Source organism: Oryctolagus cuniculus, chromosome 7 (genome assembly GCF_964237555.1).
Source record: "Oryctolagus cuniculus chromosome 7, mOryCun1.1, whole genome shotgun sequence".
Lineage (NCBI taxonomy): Eukaryota > Metazoa > Chordata > Mammalia > Lagomorpha > Leporidae > Oryctolagus > Oryctolagus cuniculus.
The window spans coordinates 99,090,493-99,117,152 of record NC_091438.1 but is presented as its reverse complement, the minus strand read 5'-3'; positions in this window follow the sequence as shown (position 1 = coordinate 99,117,152).

Here is a 26,660-nt window from a genome sequence, read left to right as displayed (position 1 = left end):
CTCAGAGTACAGCAAGAATCTAAGATATCTGATAAATTCTTCCTGGAAGTCTGACAATAAATTTTCTTAAATTAAAATATCATAGATAGGTATGATACATGTTTCAACAGTTCATCAGCTTTTTAAAAAGATTAATTTTTATTTATTTGCCATATATTGAGAAGCAAACAAGCAGAGTGGTCTTATCTACTGATTCATTCTTCAAATCCTGGCAATAGCCATGGCAGGGTCAAAGCCAAAACAGAGATTTTGGAGCTCAATCCAGTAGCTCATGTGAGAGATAGGGGCCCAAGCACTTGAGCCATTACCTGTTGCTTCCAAGGATGCGTTAGCAGAAAAATGCCTGTAAAGTAGAGTAGCCAAGTCTCAAGTCGGGTACTCCGAATTGAGATACAGGTGTCCTACGTAGTGTCTTAACTTGCTGCACCACAACTCTGGCTCATGTGATTTTATTTGAAACAAATTCTTGAATGTGGCATGTGTTGTATAGACATATTCCATTGCTCAAAGCAAGACAATAGGAATGTACCACAATCCATCTAGCAACACATGGGAACATGTATCCCTTTAAAAGGAACTGGAAATGTAATTGTTAATAATACCAGTTTCCCAGAAACCTAGAAAATATTTTTATAGGCCAAGTGTGGCACATGATTTTCATTTTATCAGTCTGATCATGTCATTGCAATACATATTTAATTGGAGACACTGAGCCATGTGAGTAATGATGTGTTTTATGTTCTTATATGATAAAGTCGAGGTCTGCTCAATAAGCATGTAGAAAGCTTATTTTGAGAAAAATGCATATTGAATTATATTTTTAGAATCATTTCGTTTTGTAGTATTATATTAATAAATGGAGACTGAGATTGGATAAATGATGAAATCATGTAATATTCATAAATAACAGATTAGGAAATAACCAGAGAAGTAATGGGACTTGAAGAGATACTCAATACTAAACATTTAATCTGAGTTAGCAGCATTGGTGATTATAATTGACAGTGCATAATATTGAACCTACAATACAGTCAATAATTTTAAAAAGTTAGTGCTAAATATAGAGTAGTATATAAAGAAGATGAAGTGAATAAGGAGAAGATAATAGATATATAAATCACAAAATATAAATTAAATATTCAAATGACTAATATCACAAACAGAAGAAAATACAGGAGAAATAAAATTATTAAAAGCCTGCCTATTAGGAGAACACAGTGAATATCAGACAAGTTTTTTAAATATTCAAATTTAAACACACACACACACACACACACACAAAGAGGGCTTTAAAACACTCAGAGACAGAGAATGCATTTAGTCAAGAGTTAATATGTCTAGGTCCAACACCAATGTACTCAGGTTTGGTTCCCAGCTTTTACTACTGATTTTGGCTTCCTGCCAATGGGAAGCAGCACTGATGGTTCAAGTAATTGAGATGCTGCCTTTCACACGGGAAACCCAGATAGCATGCCCAAATCCCTGTTTTGGTCCTGGCCTTGCCCTGGCTATTGTAGGCACTTGGAGGTTGTGTCAGTGCAAGAGACCACACTGTCTATCTGTTTGCTTCTCTCTAGATTTCAAATAAATAAAAGTTAGCCTTTCAAAACACTGATGAACTTTTGTAATGTATATATAATATACTTGACAAAACTTTGATTTAAGGATTTTATTTTCAAATGTCTGGGAAAAATTATCAGACTATCTCAGAATCCTGCTGTACGCTGAGCACCTTAAGCCAATAAAACAATATCAATAAATATTTGAAGTAAAATATTGTGATTTAGCCAATTCAACTTCTCCATCTAAGGACAGCAACATGGCACTCCCATATTTTAAGCTGAAAAAATTACTTTTTTTCTCCTATTTATACTTGATGAATTTTTTAAAGATTCCAAAGGTAATTCTCATAAAAATTACATAAAGAAGCATAATTTGCATTGATATAAAATCACAACCTCTTATAATAAAAATAAGAAACTTTGGGGAGAAAAGAACGCTAAATGTCTTATCTTTTATATATTCTAAAGACCCAATAGTGTATGAATGAAGAAATGAGATCAGAATTCATCCAAATAATATGGTCATTGAAACATCCAACAAATGTTAACCTTCCCTATTTGTATGTTTAGGTAAAACTCATTAAACATAATATATTAAAATGTACATTTTATATGTGATTTTGCTAGATATTCATGAAGGAAAATGAATAAAGTTATCAGTGATACCCCAGTACTAATGATCATACCACGTCTCCAGGTCCATTAAATTGTGTGATAAAATAAGCCAAGGAGAAATTGTTGATTCCTTGAAGAGATGAAGAAAATATAGAATAGTCTATTTTGACTTCTAGAGCTAAAGAATAATTTAGAAAAAAATGAAACATCACATAATGCAATAGTGGAGGTATGACATGGATACAAGAACCAATGGAAAGAACTCAAGATCAATACCAACAGCGATAAGATACATTGATTGTATGTATCCTTGATATACTATGAGGAAATGACAGTTTACCTGATAACTGCCTCCAAAACCCATAACCTCTACACATCAGACAAATGTCAATTGAAAGATGTTCTACTAAATATCTGACCCAAACTCCTAACACTTTGAAAGTCACCAAAAACAAGAAATATTCAAGAAACTGTTGCAAAGCACAGAAAGCTAGAAGGATATGACATCTAAATGAAGCAGGTGTTCTAAATGGGATCACAGAACAGAAAAGAGATCTTGAAATGCAAAAACTTGGGAAATCTAAATAAGGTATTGACATCAGCTAATAATATGTCATTATTGGTTCACTAAATGTAACAAAGTTACTATACTAATATAAAATGCTTTTAGAGAAATTGTGTACTGGGTATGTGGGAACTCTCGACTATCATAATTGTTCTGTAAACTTCAATATTTCATAAAATAAATTATATTTTAGTAAGAAAATAGCATTTCAGTGATTTAAGGATTAAGATATTAATAGAAATGAATTTGCATTAATTTTCCTATCAGAAAATGATTTTTTTCTGGAAATATGTGGTAGACTGATGAAAAGAGTAAAATGGTAATTCATAATTTAAACTTTTTATTTCATGCTATACAAGGGGAGTTAGATCTGTAAATTCACCAAGCTATAAAAATATATAAGATTTAAAATTCCTTATGGTAAAAATGAGGATGATGTTGACAACATTGTAAAAATTATTTGGTTGACAATTGATGGCTATATGTTCTAGCTCTATCTTGAATAATTAACAAGCTGAGGTGGAAGCTCTTTACCCTATCTGTAGTCCCTCATTTTAGTAAGGTAAAATGACTAACCTGTTGTTACTGATACAATAAAGAATAAAGTATGAAGTGTAAGTCCTATCATGTTTATTTAATACCATGCCTTTGATTTTACATAAGCTTTTGTTCAGTTTTGGAAAAAAATTTGTCCAAAACTGAACAAAATATGTATTTATAGTGTGTGTGTATGTGTGTATAATGAACAATGCATGTTATTATCATTAACTCATTGAAGGCAATAAAATATTAATCTGTAGAATATCAGACCCTTTGCTTTGAAATTATTATTTAGATACTTCAGAATTGTCTCTATTTTATACTAACATCTATATAATTTTTAACACTGTAGCTGTACCTCTCATTTTGGAACAGCTGTACACCAATCCTGAGTAATGTGTAATTTAGTGTTAGTAATTCAATGATCCCAAGTAAAGCCTTCTGTTAAAATGTCACATATTTTATTAATTGGATGAAGTATTCGATAAGGAAGTTAAGCAATTAAATTTTCAATTGAATATTCTAGTTGTAAATCAAATATTCTCTCTCTAAAATGCTCTGGCTCTTAAAATATCTAATGAATAAACTTAGACTAACAAGAATGAAAACACAGAATTATTTTTTAAAAGACATAGGACTATTGCTAATGTAAGCATTTTTAAACCAAGATTGTATGAGTTTCTGTGACTTTTATTTATTTCCAACATTTCTCCTTTTAATAAAGTGATTCATGAAGAGTTTTCTGTATTTTAAGGAGTGTCATCCATGTACCCTAAATGTTCAAAGTGATCTCAGATCAACTCCAATCTCTGATTTATTGCTTTGCTAGATCCCTGTGTGAAAATGTACTTGGTCTGACAGTGTTGCCCAACCTCAAAGGATACATGCATGTCCCACTGAAGCAGTAGGTACTCAACTATATCCCCTGGCTCCACCATCTGGTTGGATTGTTTTTCCTTCAGTGATGGAATTTAATTTTGTATTTATCACGGTGAAGTTACCATATACTTTTTTTTTTTTTTTTGACAGGCAGAGTGGACAGTGAGAGAGAGAGACAGAGACAAAGGTCTTCCTTTGCCATTGGTTCACCTCCCAATGGCCGCCGCGGCCAGCGCACCGCTCTGATCCAATGGCAGGAGCCAGGTGCTTATCCTGGTCTCCCATGGGGTGCAGGGCCCAAGGACTTGGGCCATCCTCCACTGCACTCCCTGGCCACAGCAGAGAGCTTTTAAAGTAAATGATTTTTCAATTGAAAATGTCCACAAAACAGTTTTCTATGTTTATGCAAATGTCTTGAGCAAATTCAATGACACAGCTTGTAGACTAATGGTTGAATAGTTAGAATCACCATATAATGAAAGTTCCGCATTCTTAGAGGGAAAATCTGCATTGACACACTAATTTATCTTGTTGAAGGACTTAATGTAATATTCACATTTAATTTTTGGTTACATCTTTTGTAATAAAGATAAATAAAGGACCTCAAAATTAATGAAGCCCAATTTTTATCAACTAATATTCAATCAACCGAACAATCAAAATTTAAGGCAATTCAGTAGCCCCATATTATTTTGTTTATCCACTAATCCAAACAAAATTATCACTTTTTTTCCTTTGATTCTTATTTTTTAAATGCATTTTTTCGGAGTCACAGAAGGCCACCCATCAGACAGGGAGCTTCCAATTCACCACTAGTTCACACCCAAATACCTGCTACAACGCTGGGAGCTGGGAACTCAACCCAGGTCTCCCATGAGGTGGCAGGGATCTAATTATTTGAACTCGTACTGCTGCTTTCCAACATTTGCATCAGCAGGATCCTGGGGCAGAAGCTAGAGTTAAAGTGGAACCCAGACACTCTCATTCCTGTTTCAACTGGCAATTTAATTTATAAGCCAAACACCTGTCCCTCTGACATTAGCTTTTTTCCTCCAGTCTCTCTCCCTGTGTTCATTACTAAATGTCATAGTATTTAGCCTAAACTTATTTTTCCTTAATGTATGTACATTTGGGTAACTAAATCCCATGGAATATACTTAATATCCTCTACTCCTTAATTCCCAAATGTATAATTTTAGCCTAAAACTTAATCTAAATTCTAGAGAAGTGCATTTAAATGCCTTTTCAAATTTTCTCCATCATATATCAGTATCAAGTAGATATTTAAAAAAGTAATACAGAATTCTCATTGCTTCACTCTTACTTTCCTATGCTGTCATGTCTCAGCACACATTAGCCACTACTTCAAGAAACAAAAAAGTCAAAGCTAATCATTAATTTCATTTTAATTTTAAATATACCATATGCATTCATTGGCACATCTGTTACATTTAACTCAAAAATATAACCTAATCCATCAGCTTATTTTCATTTCCACATCTACCATATACAATTAAGTCATTTCTATCTCTCCCTTAGCTTTCTGCAATAATCTCTTAGCTATTCTTCCTGTTTCTAGTTTTGCCAGCCCCAAATCCATTCTTGATGACAAACCAGAATGCTATTCATCACAAAGCAATCAAATAATTTTCTTCTCATTTTTGCTTATAAAGTATGACTCCTGCTTCTTCCATATCTATCTTTAAATTGTACCATTACCATGGCCACCATTGTGACACAGAGGGTAAATCTACCAGCTAGAATGCCAGATCATATATGGGCACAGGTTCAGGTCCCAGCTGCTCCATTTCTGATCCCTGCAAATGCCCTGGGAAAAGCAGAGGAAGGTGGCCCAAGTGTTTGGATCCTCATATCCAAATGGGAGACATGGATAAAGCTCCTGGCTCCTGGCTTTGGGCTGGCCCAGCTCAGGCCATTGTGGCCATTTTGGGAGGGAACCAAAAGATGGAGGATTTCTCTTTCTCTCTCTCTCTCTTTCTCTCTGTCTCTCCTGACTCTCTCTCTCCCTCTCTATTTCTACTTCTGTCTCTGTAACTTTGACTTACAAATAAAATCAACTTAAAATGTACCATTGCCGTAAAGTATTATACTTTATACATTTACCTTTCTTTGGGCTCTTTCATAATTTTATTATTTTTTGACCATTTATTTATTTGTTTGAAAGGCAGAGCCACAGAGAGGCAGAGGGAGAGAGACAGACAGACAGACAGACAGAGAGACGTCTTGTATCTGCTGGTTCACTCCCCAGATGGCTGTAATGGCCAGAGCTGTGCTGATTTGAAGCCAGGAGCCAGGAGCTTCCTCCAGGTGTCCCACATAGGTACAGGGGCCCATGGACTTGAGTCATCTTCTACTGCTTTCCCAGGCAATAGCAGAGAGCTAGATCAGAATTGGAGCAGGTGGTACTTAAACAGGCACCCACATGGGATGCAGGCACAGCAGGTGGTGGCTCTACCCATGTGCCACAGTGCAGGCCCTTCTTTCATCATTTTAAACTCATGCAAATCTTGACTCCTCTCCCTAGAATGTTCTCCATGTTTTCTTATTGTTCACTACATTGTATTATTCAGTCCTCTCTTCTAATAGTACTTCAGCGTAAGTAAACATGAACATATAGTTATGCATTAACACAACACCTAACTTTCATCACTGTATACTACATGAATCCCCCTACCACAATATAATTTTCATATAATCAAGGACTTCTTTAATTTTTAAAAAAATTTATTTGGCCAGGGAGTGCAGTGGAGGATAGCCCAAGTCCTTGGGCCCTGCACCCCATGGGAGACCAGGATAAGCACCTGGCTCCTGCCATCAGATCAGAGTGGTGCGCTGGCCGCAGCGCGCCGGCCGCAGCCATTGGAGGGTGAACCAACGGCAAAGGAAGACCTTTCTCTCTGTCTCTCTCTCTCACTGTCCACTCTGCCGGTCAAAAAAAAATTTATTTGAAGAAGAGAGAGGGGGAGAGAGACACAGAAAGAGAAACACACACACACACACACACAGATCTAACATCTGCATGTTAACTCCCCAAATGCCTGCAAAAGACAGGATTAAATCAGTGTGAATCCAGGAGCTTGGAATTCAGTCTGAGTCTCCCACATAGGTGGCAGGTGCCAAAGTACTTGAGCCATTTCCAAGGGTGTCATTGAGTTTGCATTTTCAGGTAGCTGGAATTAGAAGCAGAACCAGGACTTGAACTGGGTACACCATTATTGGATGTAATCATTCCAAATGTTGTCTTCATTCAAAGTATTTGTTTTCTAATTACTGAATCCTTGATGTATAGAAATATGCCTTGCCCATAACATATACTCGGTAATTACAGGTTTAATGAATGAATAAACCAAACAAATTGTTTAGCAACTATTTGGATACTTCCATGCTTTTTTTTTTTTTTTTTTTTTTTTTTGGACAGGCAGAGTGGACTTAAGAGAGAGACAGAGAGAAAGGTCTTCCTTTGCTGTTGGTTCACCCTCCAATGGCTCCGCGGCTGGTACACCACGCTGATCCGATGGCAGAGCCAGGTACTTATCCTGGTCTCCCATGGGGTGCAGGGCCCAAGCACTTGGGCCATCCTCCACTGCACTCCCTGGCCACAGCAGAGAGCTGGCCTGGAAGAGGGGCAACCGGGACAGAATTCGGTGCCCCAACCGGGACTAGAACCCGGTGTGCTGGCGCCGCTAGGCGGAGGATTAGCCTAGTGAGCCGCGGCGTCGGCCAACTTCCATGCTTTCTAAGTATTGTTTATTTTTCTCAATGCATATCTCAAGCCTAATTCAATACCACAGCTCTTCATATCTTTTCATATGGTCACTATTTGTAGCACTTGGCTCTTTTCTTGCGGAACTGTGTCTTTTTTACTTTGTGTTTGCTGAATTCTTCATTTGGTAGCGCAATTAGGCATTTGAATATAACATACATTAAAATGCTATCTTAGAAATGAAAAAAATATTGTTACAAAATAATAATCTAGTGTTGGAAATTTCAGACCGTTGCCATTATTTCATTATATGAAATATATTCTTCAAAATATTGGAGAAACGACGCATGTCTATCAAACATTTTGTTGTCTTGAGAACTCAAAATATCAAACAGCTCAAATATCAGAAGCGGGGAGTACTTAAGATCGTTTTAGGGGCCGGCACCGTGGCTCACTAGGTTAATCCTCCACCTACAGTGCAGGCATCCCATATGGGCGCTGGTTCTAGTCCCGATGGCTCCTCTTCCAGTCCAGCTCTCTGCTGTGGCCCGGGAATGCAGTGGAGGATGGCCCAAGTGCCTGGGCCCCTGCAGCCACTTGGGAAACCTGGAAGAAGTATCTGGCTCCTGGCTTCAGATCAGCCTAGCTCCAGCCATTGTGGCCATTTGGGGAGTGAACCAACAGAAAGAAGACCTTTTTCTGTCTCTGTCTCACACTTTCTGTAACTCTACCTGTCAAGTAAATAAATAAAATCCTTAAAAAAGAGAACTTTTTAATTGTCTTCATGTTGCATGTGATATCTAATAAAATATATAGCAAAATTTTATAATGATATTATGAAATTTGTCACAATCAATAGTAATACAAATGTTTTAAATATTTTTTACATTCATATGTTTTAAAATGTGGCAAATATTTTCATAAATATTGTTTTATTTTTGTAGGTAAAATAATTCATTCTATATTAAATGGTCTAATAAGTAACATTTTGTTGAAAATGACAATTACAAAATTTATCAAGTGTTTATAGCTATGGATTTAGGTGAAATGAATGATAGCAATGTTATAAGTAATAAGAGGGAGTAATTGAAACTAGTACGTTGTAAGGTGGTTGCCCTACACTTGAACTGTCATATTCTTATTTGAAGGAGAACTCGGTTTAGTTGCAAACATATTTCGTGAATTGTAGGCCAAATGTCCTTTGATGTCTCAGGCATGCTTATCACCAACCTATTCATTTTGGATTTCTATCAATATGACTCAAGAACAAAAGATCCAAATGAGCTACCACATTCACTCTCAATTTTATTATGCTTATCTGAGTATCAATTTGCTCAATAAAATTATCAGCACATATCATAAAATAAAAAAGCTACTAACTGGTCCAACTAACCCTACACTGGATATCTACCAGAGCGAATGTGTTAATAGTCAAGTGGTAGATTCTATGACCAGCTCTCCTGGTTTGGTTCTGGATCCGCACTTTCTGAATTTGATCTTGGACAAAATAACTTCTCTAGGGATCAGTTTTTCACAGGAATATATACGGAAATGATATTAATTACTTCCTGGGGTTGCTGTGATAATTAAATTAATTAATTAACCTATATCACTTAGGTATATGACAGAAAAAGAAAAACGAGCCTTGGTCTGTACTCTCCATTTAGTGGTTTGAGTGGACATTGAATTTTTTGAAGAACAAGTGTTAGTCACTAAAATAGCCAGGCACAGAAGTCATTCTGTAATGACAGTGTTTACTTTTGTCTAAGATTCTCAGGGAGCAAGAAGGTTGTATGTGCAAATTATATCACTATAAAATTAAGAAGTACTTCTTTCGCAATTTGAAGTGGATAAGTTTAGGACAAATAAAAATACACACCAGTTTGTAAATTTGTATAAGAGATTTCTTAAAATAATTATCCCATTATTTTATACCATAAATGCCTTACTATAGAACTAGTATTAAAATATATAATTCATCCACATAACTTAATATGAATATGTACATGAGATTTCTTTCAGTAATTTGGTATATGTGACATAGGTTAATTATTAATTTAATTATCACAGCAACCCCAGGAAGTAATTTGAGGCAATTTCTTTCAAAATCTACCTTACTTATGACCACCTCTTCATTTCTGCATGGGTCACAAGCATAACAGCGTACTGTTGAAGACATGATCCAGCATAGCAGGAATTCATTAATACGGCCCCGCCACACTAATCCAGTTCTCTCTTCCTCTAGTTTTCCTATAACTCACTCTGCTCCTGCTCTCTCACTCTTGCTGTATTCTCATTCACTGTTGATTCTGTCATATGTAATGATAGACAAATGCAAAATTGGAAGTTGTTCAGGTTGGAATCAGACATTCAAAGTTTGGACAAGTTTAGTTTGTTCTTCAAAGGGAGAGTTATATGGAATAGACATTCACAATGAGGCCCCAAGACTCTTTCCAAAGGTCACCAAATGCTGTAATACATGGTTAAAGACAGCTGTGGAGGAAAATTTTAGAGGAAAATATACAATGCAAGAAATGGATGAAATGGATACTTGGAGAATGCCCAAATTAAAGGGAGAGATTTTCCACCCTAGAGATATTCCAAAATTCTCTGATTTTATGGAATTTTGAACAAATACATACCCAGCACCCCAGCCTGAGTTTATCATTCAGTATGCGTGAAGTGAAGCCTGGGCATCTGAAGTTTTAGAGCTTGAGTAGCTTTGGAGAACCTGTGACTTTTTTCTTATTTTTTTAGAAAAATTAAGAGAACAAATTTCATATATTTCATAGATGTCGTTGTAAGAAGATAACCATACTTCCCTCCTTCCCTTCTTTCTACATAAACCCCATCCTACCTTCTTTTCTTTATTTCTTTAATTTTTGCAAAGACATATTTTGAATAGAGACAGAAAAGCAGTTTGATAAAACCAAAATAACTATTACAAAAAGTTTTCAAGAACACAAAAGGCAAGGAGACAAAGAATGAGGATCTTATAGGTTTGGATTAGGTAAAACTCAGAGATTTGCAGAATATTGCTGACATTAAAAACAAGGAAATTCAAGTATTCTAGAAGTTGGAATTAATATGATAGCAATGAAAAAAAATTGGCTCAACTTTCTAGACCAAAGTGCAAGCTCTCATAGTATGAATAGGTTGGTATTTTATGATGTAACATTAAGTTAAATATTTAAAATTGCATGATATTATATTAGTATTAGCATTTTGAATATTTATCAAAGAAATACAAGGTTCACAAGATATAATCAAATGATCCCTCAGCTGAGAGCAGGAAACCTGAGTTCAAGTTCTGGTCCTACATCTAACAGCCTGTATGATTACAAACAAGTCACTAAAATTAACTAGTAGTCATTTCATTACTCTGGTTTGGATTTTTGATACTACTTCTATAACTCAATCAGGTAAAATAGGAAAGCTATCAGCTAACTGTGTGTCTCAACAAGTGTATAAAGTTTGTGAAAACAGAAGCTGTTGTTTTCTACAGTTTTAGTTTTTAGTACAGTGATTATCATCAATTAGTATTAGCTAAGTTTATTAGAATTTGTGTTATACCGTATTATTAAACAGAAGAGAATCACATCTCAGTTACTTAATACAACACATGTATATTTAGTTCTTAAACCACAGTTTAATGTAGATTGCATTAGAAGATTCTTATCCATGCTATGTCAGGATTTAGAGTAATTCCGTTTTATAGTAATTATATCAAGAACTCTGAAATATGTTCTCTTTATATTAATAAAATATTTTTTAAAAACCATGATTTCAAGGAAACATGGAACAGAAAGAAAAAGTAAGGTAGCATATGGATATTTTTCATAAGTTGGTATTAAAAAGGGAAAATTATCTTACCCATATTCACATGGCTGCAATTAAAGAATAGGAAGAGTAGTTAGATGTATATATCTAGGTATCTATGTAAATTTATATAGTGGGATGTTGAGTGTGAGAGAGAGAATAACACATGAAAGGTTATTGGGTGCAGAGAAAGACAAAACTACCTCCCACAAAGGTCATAATCGACATTTCGCATATACTTACTACAGGAGGTAGTATGTAAGTCAGATATTGGTGTCATCAAAGATGTAGGAAATATATTTTTGAAAACATTAGAGGTATCCAGTAGAAAAATCCTAATATGTTTTGGTACGTATTAGCAGTTTACTTCTCTTAGAGCTTACTGTTTTAAATTAAGTATAGGAGGGGACAGCGCTGTGGTGCAGCAGGCCTGAAGCACTAGCATTCCATATGGGTGCTGGTTTGAGTCTGGCTGCTCCTCTTCTCATCTGATCCAGCTCTCTGCGTGCCCTGGGATAGCAGCCTAAGATGGCCCAAGTCCTTGGGCCCCTGTACCCACGTGGGAGGCCCAGAAGAAACTCCTGGCTCCTGACATCAGATTGTTGCAGTTCCAATTGGGAAGTGAACCAGCAGATGGACGACCTCTCTCTCTGCCTCTGCCTCTGCCCTTTGTAACTCTGACTTTAAATAAATCTTTAAAAAAATAAAAAGAAAAAGAAAAGGAAGAAATTAAAAAAAAAAAAAAAACAATGAAAGAACTGGTTTAAGTGAAGCAACTGAATTCTAAATGTTAGGGCCTTGAAAATGTATTTACTTCTAGGCCGGCGCCGCGTCTCAATAGGCTAATCCTCCGCCTTGCGGCGCCGGCACACCGGGTTCTAGTCCCGGTCGGGGTGCCAGATTCTGTCCTGGTTGCCCCTCTTCCAGGCCAGCTCTCTGCTGTGGCCCGGGAGTGCAGTGGAGGATGGCCCAAGTGCTTGGGCCCTGCACCCCATGGGAGACCAGGAGAAGCACCTGGCTCCTGCCATCAGGAGCGCCGGCCGCGGCCATTGGAGGGTGAACCAACAGCAAAGGAAGACCTTTCTCTCTGTCCCTCTCTCTCTCACTGTCCACTCTGCCTGTCAAATAAATAAATAAATAAATAAAATATATTCACTTCTGCTTAATTACTAGTAGGGACAGGAAAAATTATGTAAGTTGCGATAATTAAGGAATTTAGATCATTATTAAGAGCATTAAAAGATCATTAAAAGATGGACAATCTGATGATGGTGATCAGAATCACGTAACAGTGAAGATGAGAATTCCCTGACAAGTTCGACCTTATGAAAACCTCTTACGTATTCATAGAAATTTTTCTTTAAGTTTAAAATTATAAATAAATTGCCACATTTTTAGCACCAAATATAAATCCTCTCTATTTCCACACCATTAGGCACATAAGTTTTCTGGGCTCTCCCACAGAAAACAGGACAAATTCCACTCACATGATTTGCTATTTAAAAATATATATATATTTATTTATTTTGCTTGAAAGTCAGAGTTGCACACAGAGAGAAAGAGAAGCGGAAAGAGAGACGTGGTCCATCTGCTGGTTCAATCCCCGATCGGCCACAAGGGCCAGAGCTGTGTCGATCCGAAGCCAGGAGCCAGGAGCTTCTTACGCATCTCCCACATGGGTGCAGGGGCTTAAGGGCTTGTGCCCTTGTGCCATCTTGCACTGCTTTCCAAGGTCATAAAGAGCTGGATTGGAAGTGGAGCAGCTGGGATTCGAATCAGCACCCATATTGGATGCTGGCACTGCAGAAGGCAGCTTTACCCGCTATACCAAAGAGCCGGCCCCACAAGATTTGCTGTCTTTTTTTTTTTTTTTTTTTTTTTTTGACAGGCAGAGTTAGACAGTGAGAGAGAGAGAGAGAGAGAGAGAGGGAAAGAGAGAAAGGTCTTTCTTTTTCCTTTGGTTCACACCCCAAATGGCCGCTACGGCCGGTGCACTGCGCCCAGCGTGCTGCGCTGATCCAAAGCCAGGAGCCAGGTGCTTCTCCTGGTCTCCCATGCGGGTGCAGGGCTCAAACACTTGGGTCATCCTCCACTGCACTCCCAGGCCACAGCAGAGAGCTGGCCTGGAAGAGGGGCAACCGGGACAGAATCCGGTGCCCCGACCAGGACTAGAATCCCGTGTGCCGGCGACGCAGGCAGAGGATTAGCCTAGTGAGATGCACAATGGAATGTAAGAAATATGATTTGAAGAATGTCTTGGAAAACACTACTCTGGCTTCAGAATCAGCCCTTAAGGCATTCAGGTCCAGCTAAAAAGTCCATTAGAGTTTCTTAGGCATGGAAAGACAAGACACTGTGGCAAAAAAAAAAAAAAAAAAAAAAAAAAAAAAAAAAAACCCTAAAAGAAAGATCTCTGTGAGTGAGATCCCAGTGGAAAGAACGGGCCATCAAAGAAGGAAGTACCTTTCCCTGAAGAGAGGAGAGAACTTCCACTTTGATTATGGTCTTGTCTAAATGAGGTCAGAGCTTGTGAACTCGAGGCTTCCACAGCCTTGGCAGCTCAAGACAAGAGCCTTGGGTGATTACTGACGTTCTAAATAAGAGTGCTAATTATTAAATCAACAACAGGAGTCACTGTACACTTGCTCCCCATGTAGGATCTCTGTCCTAAATATTATGTTGTACTATTCAAATTAACAGTAAAACTACTACTCAAACAGTATTTTATACTTTGTGTATCTGTGTGTATGCAGACTGTTGAAATCTTAGTATATAGCAACTTGATCTTCTGTATATATAAAGATAATTGAAAATGAATCTTAATCAAGAATGGATGGGAGAGGGAGTAGGAGATGGGATGCTTGCGGGTGGGAGGGAGGTTATGCGGGGAAATGCTGCTATAATCCAAAAGTTGTACTTTGGAAATTTATATTTATTAAATAAAAGTTTAAAAAAATACACTTGCATAATTTTGCTTGCTTGTAAGTATGCCCCTGCCAAGACCAAAAAAAAAAAAAAAATATTTGAATTATCCACATATCTCAGGAGGCAAAAAAACACAATAAGCCTTTGCCAATTAGCTCAGAATACATATATGAGTGAACTTGAGCTCTTCAAAATGGTTTAGCTTAACTAGTTCATATCAGCTACGTGAGTCATTACACAAACTCATTAGAAATAACAAACTGTTGTCTTAAAATGCCACTTGCTTTTGGGGTTATTTTTTGACTGATCAGCTCACTGATAAGACCCTCACTAACTTTTCTCATCAAATGTAGCAAAGATTGCATACCTAGATATAAAATAATAACCCAGTTTCAAATATTCAAAGATCATCCAATGAGGTCTCTGTGAGAATTTTAACCTACACATAATTGTAAATGCTCAGAACATTCTCATGATGTGTGCTTTGAATGGAAAGAAATTGGAAAGGCCTCATAAGCAAGTTTTTCTTTTATCTTCTTTCCTGTCTTCCATCTTCTTCCACTCCCTGTCTTCCACCCTTCTTTCTCATCTGAAAATACTCATAAAAATTAGAACTCCCCTTCCCCAATGTTGGTCATAGACACTAGAACTTCTCTCCTGCAAAGCAAGCCATGAACATCATTCTCTCTTCTCCCTTGATGTCCCTCATTCCTTGTAACAAACTTAGGTGAAGGAATGTTGCACAGAAAGATTAAGAAAAGGATGAAAAGATGGGCCTTGCTGTGTTTCCTCCCTGGGACTGTTACCATTTGATCTTGCACATTTGTCCAATCACTTTTCAACATGGCTGTCCATTCTCTATCATGACTAAACCCCAAGATAACAATTTTCCTTTGTTTTAAGGTCTTCATTTCTGAAACCTACCAGATCACATAAATTTTTGATTAAATTAAGTTGTTCTGCTTTATGATGGTTGAAGAAGCATAGTACATCTTTCTATTCCTATTCAGAAAGGAAATTGATGAATGAGCACTCCAAATTTATCTTTCTAGAATAGTAATAATTTAAAGATTACAGGCAGCTCATGGCTTTATGTTTTATTTTGACACATTTCATAAGAAAAAGAATGTTTCTAATTAGTGAATTAGGGAACAATTTACAAAATATAAGCCTGATTTCTATTCAGAGAGAGGTAAAAGAATATTGTTTGAGAATCATGTTTCCTTCTGTCTTTCCAATTACTTTAGAATCAAGTTTATATGTATTTCAAGATAAAATATTTGTGTTCTTTTTTCAGTCTTCTCAGTTTTTCCTAAATGTTTGTTTTCATTACTCAACCCCTTCCAATATCAAGCTCATTTCTCATTTCTTCAGCTCTAATTGTGTAAACAAACAATTAAAGCCTATCAGATCGGTTTTCTTAGAGATAGTGCTCTATATTCTGTAAATTGTATGCAAAGCCCAGTCCTAACACATGCGATATAAATTTACAAATGACACCCTTGTTAGACTAATCTAGACAAATGTCTGATTATATGGCTCCAAGCTGCTCAGGAAAATTCAGATAGGAACAGAATCATGAATGAGCCACATGATCTGAATTACTAAAAGGTAGAGAATTCCAATGAGCAATCCTCTTAGGTTTCTGTTCTTGAATATTTCAATCATACCTGGGATTAATAACTACAAATTTCCATGCAGCCAAGAACCTTGGTAGTCATTAATGTTATTTAATCAGCATTTCTGGCTCCCAAAGACATTTCCAAGACCCTTCTGTTTGGGTTGAAGAATGTGAACAATTTTGGTTTATTAATTGCAAATGGGAAGAACTCATGTAACTGGACAACATTTTAGTTGCTGATAGAAGAACCTCCAGACTCTTTCCCACTGACGTTTTGATCAGCAATATTTCATCTCATGATTTCTCCATTCAACTGGGTCCTGAAGAAAAGAGAAACTGTGTCAGAGCAGGAAGACTGACAAACACCTTACCTAAGTTTATAGTTAAGTCTAAGTGCAGTTATACATGAAGGTACTTCAGAGAGCTTATGGAAAAAACAAAGGAATTCAATGAGTTTATCGTGGTTTAAAAATTTTTAAATCCATGCATAGTTTTTAGAGAATATGCATTTTCATTGAATTTTTTGAAGAATTTTTGCATAAAAGACATTAGAAGAAAATTTATCAAGTTCTTTCATTAATTATTTTGGGCTAGAAATTGTAGCAGCTTTCTTTCCTGTTTTGCTGGTCTAAACTTTGCAGTTATTTAATGGATATAGCATCCTTTTTATTGGAAATGATAATCTTTTAAAATATACATATTCTGGGGTTGGTGTTCTATGAAGCAGTTAAAATAACACTTAGGATGCCCACATCTTCATTGGAGTGCTTGGTTTTGAGTACCAGCTCTGACTCTGATTCCAGCTTCTTGCTAATGTGCACCCTGGGAGACAGCAAGTAGGTACAACTATGTGGTTCTCTGCTACCCAGATGGGAAACTTGATTTTATTGCCAGGATCCCAGCTATAGCCTGGTTCTATCCCACTCTTGTAGGCATTTGTAGGATGAGTAAATGGAAGCGTTTCTTTCTTTCTTTCTCACTCTCTATTATTCTTTTTCTAACTTTCAAATAAACAAAAATAAATAAATAAAAACATTTAATTATGTATATGTTTTCTTCACATGATTGGCAAATACACTGAAAAATTAATGATACTTATATAGTATCTATTATGATGGTACTTCAAAATGGTCATAAAATGGAATTAAAAGAATTTTATTTGGGTATAAAATTAAATTTATGCATAGCTTTTTCATAAAAATGAATTTTCCATAAAATTTTTGAAGATCCTTCATACACATGGATCTCATATATATTTGTGCCAAAATCAATTTACATTTTAATTCTGTTTGCCAAAGGTCTTTTATATTATGGTCTTTTGCCCATTTCTTACTTGGGCTTTTTTTTTCCTCTTGCCCTGTGTGAGTTCTTTTTACATTTTGGATATTAACATTTTGTCACATGCTTGTTTGGTAAAAATTTCCCCTTTCTATTTAATTTTAGTGTTGCTTATTTGCTATCAGAAGATTTTTTTAAAGGTTTATTTATTTATTTGAAAGGCAGAGTTATAGAGAGGCAGAGAAAGAGAGAGAGGTCTTCCATCTGCTGAATCACTCCTCAAATGGCCACAGCGGCTGGAGCTGCACTGATCCAAAGCCAGGATCCAGGAACTAGGAGCTTCTTCTGGGTCTCTCATGTGGGTGCAGATGCCCAAGGACTTGAGCCATATTCTATTGCGTTCCCAGGCCATAAGAGAGAACTGGCTCTGAAGTGAAGCAACTTGGGACCATATGGGATACCAGCACTGCAGGTGGCAGCTTATCTGCTACACTACAGCGCTAGCCCCAATATTTTTTTTTCCTTTAGTTTGATTTAGTCCTATTCATTTATTTTTGCTTTTGTGGTCTCAGTTTTTGGTTTGATATCCAAAAAGTCATTTCTATAGCCAATGTTTAGGATCCTTTGCCCTTTGTTCTCTGAATTTTTATAGTTTCTGGTCTTATATTTAAGGTTCTTATTCACTTTGAGTAGATTGTTTTCTTTTTAATAGATAAAGGTCAAATTTTGAGTTATTTGAATGTTGAAATACAGTTTTATAAGCAATGTTTATTGAAGAGAATATCCTCATTTTTTCTTCTTGGTACACTTTTATATGTGGAGTCTAAGAACCAAAACTTCAAATAAAAAGTGGCAGAGCAAAAGCATGATTATCATGGATAATGATGGTGAAAATTGAGAGATGTACATAAGAGAATTCTAATTACTAGATATGTGGGATGGACAATTTCAAAGATGCAACCTGAGGACTATGGGTAAAAAAAATGTACTGTACTTGGGAATCAATCTAAATGAGTATATTTTTGCTTCTCTTGCCACAAAAACAAAACCAAAAAATAATTGAGTTGGTGGATACATTAATTTGCTTTACTATGGTAAGCTTTTTGTTATCCATATGTGTCCTATAACATTGTGCTGTACACCTTAAATAAAAACGAGAGTTTATTTAAAAATAAAAAAATCAAGTATTTAATCATAAAGAAAAGCTGAAGAACTACTCCAAAATAAAGAATAACAATTATATTCAACAATAAAATGAAAAGTATAAATCTAGATTGGATCCTGGAATGAGATAAAAATATAACTATCAAGAATATTTTGGGGGCTGACTTTGGCACATAGGGTAAAGCCACCACCTGTAATGCCAGCATCCCATATGGTCAGTGGTTTGACTCCTGGCTGCTCCTCCTCTGATCCAGCTCTCAGCTATGGCTAGGGTAAACAGTAGATGGTGGCCCAAGTCCTTGCACCCACATGGGAGATCCGGAAGAAGCTTCTGTCTCCTGGCTTCAGATCAGCCCAGTTCTGTCCCTTGTGGACATTTGGGGAATGCATCATGAGATAAAAGACCTCTCTCTCTCTCTCTCTCTCTCTCTCTCTGCCTCACCTCGTTGTAACTCTTTCTTTCAAATAAATAAATAAATCTTTTAAAAGAAAGAATATTTTGGATATAACTAACAAAATTTGAGTGTAGACTATGAATTAAATAGTAGAAATATACCAATGCTAAATCTTGTGTATTTTAATAACAGTACCATTGCTATCATAAGAGAATATCCTTTTAAGAAATACACACTGGGCCAGCACTGTGATGTAGTAGGCTAAGCTTCTGCATGTGGCACCAGCATCCCTTCTGGGCGCCGGTTGAGACTCAGCTGCTCCTGTTCCTATCCAGCTCTCTGCTTGTGGCCTGGGAAAGCAGAGGAGGATGGCCCAAGAGCTTGGGCTTTTGTGCCTGCATGGGAAACTAGAAGAAGCTCCTGGCTTCTGGTTTTGGATCAGCTCAGCTCTGATCATTGTGGTTATTTGAGGAGTGAACCAGCGAATAGAAGATCTCTCTTTCTGTCTTTCCCTCTCTCTGTCTATGACTCTGTCTCTCAAATAAATAAATGAAAATCATTTTTAAAAATGCACACTGATGCATTTAACAGAAAGAGAGATACTAAAATTCACATTGGTAGACTTGGAATAAGCTATATAGTACTCTACGTCAGTAGGCTTTATGCAATCAATTGAAAGCATTAACTTTACTGATCTCCCCTTAGTAAGAAGAAATGCATCTAGAAGACAACTTTTGAACTTGAACTATAACATTTGTTTTTCCCTCATGGCCTGCCCTGCAGATCCTAGTATTCCAAACCTTTATAGATATATAAGCCAGTTCCTTAAACAAAAGCTCTCTTTCTCTGCTCATTATCTTTCTCTCCACACACACACACACACACACACACACACACTTACACACATATGCACACATGCCCCAATGAACAGTCTTCAAAATGTTAATTGAAAGTACATGTAATGGAAATACTGGGGCATGGATTTCAAAATTCTCTTGCACGTCCATTTTTCAACAAAGGTTTTGAAGTTTTGAAGTTCCCTCTCATTTTCTTTAAGGAAGCTATGAAATATACCTACAGGCATATGAAAATTTGCTTAACATTTTATGAGGGAAATGTAAATCAAAACTACTAGGAAACACTACTTTATGCCTGTTAGGATGGATATTGCCAAAAGGTCAAAAGACAACAAATGTTGATCAGGATATAGAAAAAAAGGAAACTCTTGTACATTGCTACTGAGAATATAAGTTAATACAGTCTTTGTTGAGAATATTATGGTGCCTTCTAAAGAAACTAAAAATTGAAATACCAGAGATGCAGCAATCTCTCTTCTGAGCATTTACCCAAAGGAAATGAACTCAAAACCTTATAAAGATATCTGCATTCCCATGTTCATTGCATCATTTTTCACAATAGTCAAGCTATGGAAGGAACTTAGGTGAGTGTCAACAAAGGAACAAAGAAATTGTGATATATAAGTATATATTTGTACATATATACACATACACACCTATGTATATATGCTATGTGCATACGTACATAGGCATGTATCACATATATAAGTAATATTCGTACTTAAAAATGAGGAGACCTCATCATGTGCTACTATATGCATGAAACTAGAAAATGTTTGTTGAATTAAAATAATCCATAAAAAGAAAGGAAAACAATGTGTGATCTCACTTGTAAGTAGAACTTAAATCATTTAAATTAAAATTTAATCTCAAAAAAAAAAAAAACCTATGTGGAAAAATCCAGTAATACTGACCAAATATCTGGGCATGATGGCCCTGCTTAGCTGGTGCACAAAATTGAACACTCACCAGCAGGTATTAACCTTAAATACAATATACCTTATGTATCCCCAGGTGACAAGGCAAGGAATGCATATAACTGAAGTACAGTCAAGGAGAGTTCTTTCTTGGGAACTCAAAATATTTTCCATGTATCATCATTTGGGTTTCTCAATTCTAGGATTTCTTCGCATCCAGTAAAGATTGAAATCAACCTCTATGTATTCTATAGAGTCATAAAGAGGAAGATGTCTGACAATAATTTTATTACTCTCTCCATATGTGCCTCAAGCCACTAAATATTAGCACTGTTTTTGACTGCTACGTAACTCAGGTCATCCAGACAAATGTTTCATTAGCTAATAATCCACCTCTTTTTGAACAAGCAATTTAGAGTTGATCTTCTGTTTTTTTTGCTAACACCAAATAAGGCTCTGACCTATTCTAGTTATTGCTGTCTTAATAAAAGCATAGTAGAGTAAAAGTTAGAACCTACAGCAATACATATTTAGGCACTATAGGATCAAATGTCAGATACAGTTTTTAGTGCCTGTCCCAAACCAATATTTCCTAGTAAGATGAAGGAAATAATATTGTCATTGAATCCTGGCCATTTTGGTATTAAGACCACACAATTTATCTTTTGAATATATTTAGGTATGGAAATATACCTTATAACCTCTCCACTGAAAAACTATGCCTTGTAGGCGCCTTTCTCTGAAGGGAGGAAGGAACCTCCACTGTGATACGGCCTTGACTAAACAAATTCAGAGTTGGTGAACTCAAGGGGCTTCCATAGCCTAGACAGCTCATAGCAAGAGTCTCGGGTGATTGCTGACATCATAAATAAGAGTGCCAATTGCTAAATCAACAACGGGAGTCACTGGGTACATGCTCCCCATGTAGGATCTCTGTCCTTAATGTGTTTAACTATGAAACTCAAAAACAATACTACTAGTCGAACAATACCCTATACCTGGTTTGGTTGTGTGAGTGCAGCCTGTTGAAATCACTGCTTAGTATATACTAAGTTGATCTTCAGTATATGAAGGTAATTGAAAATGAAACTCAATGAAGGGTGGGATGGGAGAGGGAGTGGGAGAGGGGAGGGCCACGAGAGGGAGGGAGGTTGGGGGGGGAAGCCACAACAATACAAAAGTTGCATTTTATATTCTACTTAAAACTATTGGTTGAACTCTGTAATTAATACACAATTACTCTTACGTGTTTAATTAATGCTATAACTAGTACTCAAATAGTATTTTATACTTTGTGTTTCTGTGTGGGAGCAAAATGTGGAAATCTTTACTTAATATATGCTAAATTGATCTTCTTTATATAAAGATAATTGAAAATTAATCTTGATGTGAAGGGAAGGGGAGAGGGAGTGGGAGAGGGGAGCATTGTGGGTGGGAGGGAAGTTATGGGGGGGGGAAGCTATTGTAATCCTATTGTAATCCATAAGCTGTACTTTGCAAATTTATGCTCATAAAAAAAAAAAGAAAAGAAAAGAAAAACTATGCCTTGCTATGTAACTATCCTTACATATAAGATACTGACATTTCTATAAAAAAGCCAACTCATAACATTTCTTTAATTTCTTGGATTTAAAATACTTGCCTATTATTCCTTGGCATCACCTAAACACTCTGTTTTCTTTCAAAGTAAATAACATGGAGGAAACTGTTGATTATGTTATGACTAGTCCACAGCAGCTCAGGTGTAACAGAACAGCAACCATTGCTGCCTGCAGTGTTTGAGAATTAAAACACAATGCTCTAGCTGTGTCTGATGATTTAGGAAACACTAGGTCAGCATTTGCCAGTCATTAAAAAATAAGATTTGTAAAGCACTGCAACATACCAAAACAACCATATAAAGTATTATTAGAAACAAACTGAGAAAGGTGACTTACCAACTATTGAAAATTATAATAGTAATAGCAGCATTAAAACTCCCTTGATAGTACTATTATTCTGATATGTATTATATATATATATATTATCATATTTGACTCACAATAACTGTATAAAATGAGTAAAGTAAGTCTCTTCTTAAAAGACACCTCTTTCCCCACTTAAGAGTTCTCATCAGCATTTGTATACCTTGGAAGCTACTTCATTCTTAGTCAACTATGGGGATTTAAAGGACTCTTCACAACTGATGTTGTTGCAAGTAAATCATTTGGTTACCTCTGCTTTATTTTTTTTACCTCTAGCAGGGTATTGATTTTATATTTATTACCAATCCTCTCAGCCCTATTTCTTTTCTTGTTCATGCCTAAGAATGTAATGTGGAAGCTATCTGATTATTATATTGCTTTTTTTAGCCTTAGAGACTAACCCCTAGGATTTCATGCAGGGGTTTACAATCTGTAACCAAATCTTGGTGTCCACTGAATTGTAATGTTAAGCATGGAATTGGAATCAAAAATGAATTTCATTTAGGCATCTCAGTACTTTTTGCATCCACCTCATCTTTTAACAAAAGTAGCTAGTGTTTACCTCACATTTTTTAAGGTGAGGAGATTTCTTTTGTGCTTAGTACAAAGCCTAATGCATAGTAAAAAATAATGAGACAATAAAGATTTCCCATTATTTATCTATACTAGCACTATGGTTTACTGCTTAATATTTCTTATTCTAAAAGTTTTATTGTCCTGTTATCTTTTGTCTATTACCATAATCACTGGATTATATATGATTGTGCATATTTAGTCTTAATATATTATCTTGAATTACTATTATTTACCTTAATGCTAACCAAATCCAGTTGGTAAGCTATACTCTAGCTGCTGTTTACTATTCTGTCACCTATTTCAAATAAACAGTTTATAATAATATAAATAAAATGGAAGGACCATGTTTATATACACACTCATTGCACGTAGGCATATGTATATTAACTCATGTATAGTTAAATTGAAAACAAGTATGTTCTCAAAAGATCAGAATCTTGTAGTCAGAATTATTTTCCCTGTATTATTTAATGGACTTGGATATGCATGCTTCTTAAAATTAAAATCACAAGAAGTAAAATCAGCATTAATAAAAGTGGATATTATAGTACATGCCAAAAAGATAAAATAGACAGCATGTTAAATTTAAAAATTCGTAGAAATAAGTCTGTTTAAAAGACAATCTCATTAGTGTCACACATTCAGTTCCCACCATCAAATTCAAATCATTGATTATATTAATCATTGGTACAGAATATTTATTTTGGTGAGTATGAAAAAATGCAAATTTTGTAGACAATTTCTGTAGTCAATTAAATGCATCCTAGGAAAATCCTTAAACTGTTTAATGAATCATTAAAAATGCTTTAAAAGAATTTTCTTACAATATATTGAGGTATGGGGCTAGTGCCATGGCTCACTTGGTTAATCCTCCGCCTGCGGTGCGGGCATCCCATATGGGCACCGGGTTCTCGTGCCAGTTACTCTTCTTCCAGTCCAGCTCTTTGCTGTGGCCCAGGAGGGCAGTGGAGGATGGCCCAAGTGCTTGGGCCTCTGCACCCACATGGGAGACCAGTAGGAAGCACCTGACTTCCAGCTTTGGATAGGCGCAGTGCCATCTGTAGCAGCCATTTGGGGAGAAAACCAACAGAATGAAAACCTTTCTCTCTGTCTCTCTCTCTCACTGTTTATAACTCTACCTATCAAATAAATTAAGAAATAATAATAAAAATAAAAACAATATATTTGGGTAAATTTCAAATGGATGTTGTTATAATTGTTCATTTATAAAGCATTTCCAAGGAATCAGTTTACCAGATAAATATGTCATTAAATAATATTTCCAAATTATTAAGTCAATGTTTCTAAAATATTTTATTTTTTTCCTTTTCCATTTTGGTGGAAGTCTTTCCAGCAAATTTACTCAAGTTCTTGCTCTCAAAAATAACATGGCAAAGTTGTTCTAACTTTCTATATACTTCTATTGTGCTATTCAACTTCAAGCAGAAAGATTGTTCTAAACTATTTAGGCTGATTTGTTTGAAGAAATGTATCAAATAAGTGTTATAACTCCTAACATGTACACATAATGATTGCTCCATTAGTCTAGCTTTCCTACTGCCACATATTTTGTTGAAAGACACATCATGAATTAGTATTGTGGAAAACTGTAATTGCAGTTGAATAAACTCAAAATTGAGAGACCTTGAATATTGCTGATCCTTTAAATTCTGAAATAGGTAGTACAACATAATTCCCATTTTATTTGTTTTCTTAAAGTTAGTATGTTTCTTATTCTTTTCCTTGGTCCTTCAGAATACATTGTGTGATTTGGGCCAGGAAATCCATAATTCTTCCATTTAGTATAAAATTGCTATGTTTCATGGCATCAGTAGCAAAGGATACACGATAAGTGAAGCAAAAAGTGTGCAATATTCAGTAGTAAAAAAAAGTGAATTAGACTGTGGCAAGGTAATTGGGCCAGTAAAATTGCCATTATTATGTATAGTAGTAGAAATTTTGAGTGTTCAGCTGAAATCTACCATTTAGCCACAATCAAGGAAGTGTGTATAGATGTCTAATTGGTAACTATCAAACATCATATTTCAAAATGTGAAGACAAACTAAGAATCATGATTGGAAATGAAATAAATTAACAGCAACACATCAAGTGGTCAATGTGGATAACACTATCTCCTCTGTTTGAACTAAGTAGTATAGATGGAAGTGAATAAACTTTGTAATATATAGTCACCACTAGCATATTTTTGTGATAACCATTTAAGGCATATTTTTAGATTAAATAAAGTTTAACACAGCTCCAGTTATGATTAGATTAAGTAAAAGGCATTATCCTTGGTTTGAGGGACATTTTAATGCTTTTGACATATCTGGCACTTGGATTTTCTTTGAAACCAGAACTCCAAAAGTTCCCAGTGGCTACATTTCCCATTTTAAATGGGCTAAGTTAGACACATGGCATCCCCAAACACTGGAGTATATCACAATTTATGAGCACAACCAACATCACTATTGAGGAGAATTTTATTTCCCAGAATATCTTGTGTTAAATTTAGTGAACTCATTGATGATATGGCAGCCATCTGCCATCCTGTGGTAGCTGAGGACAGAATGTTCATGTAAGAAAGTGAGGTCACAGAATGCTCACATCAGATGACTTCTGAGTGCTTCCCTCACCTATTTCCCTGTGATGATTAATTTTATAGACTATCTTTACCAGGCCTAAGGTACCCAGTATTTTGTAAGACACTATTTATTTATTTGAAAGGCAAAGGGACAGAGAGAGAGAGAGATCTTCCTTCCCCTGGTTCACTCCCCAAATTGCCACAACAGACAAAAAAGAGCCTAGCCAAAGCCAGAAGCCAAGAATTCTATCACAGTCTCCCACATGGGATGCAGGGACTCAGTATTTGAGTCGCCTTCTGCTGCTTCCCTAGAATACAAAAGAGCTGTGTCAGCAGTAGAGTGGGTGGACACTCAATCTGAAACTCTGACATGGCTGCAAGTGTTTCAAGTGGCAGCTTAAACCACTGCCAATACCCTCCCCAATGTAGACATTTCTGAGAAAATATTTTTTTAGAAATGAATAGCATTTATGAAAGTATATTTGATTATCTTACATGACATTTCATAATGTGAGTTGACCTCATTCACTAAGTTTAAGATCTTAAAAGTTTCTTTGGTCACCCGAGGAAGAAGGAATTTTCTCTTCAGAATAACTCCAGACTAGATTGTCTACCAATCTGTATCTATCTATCATCTAGCTGTTCTCTTTTTGTAGATAACTCTAATCTTACCC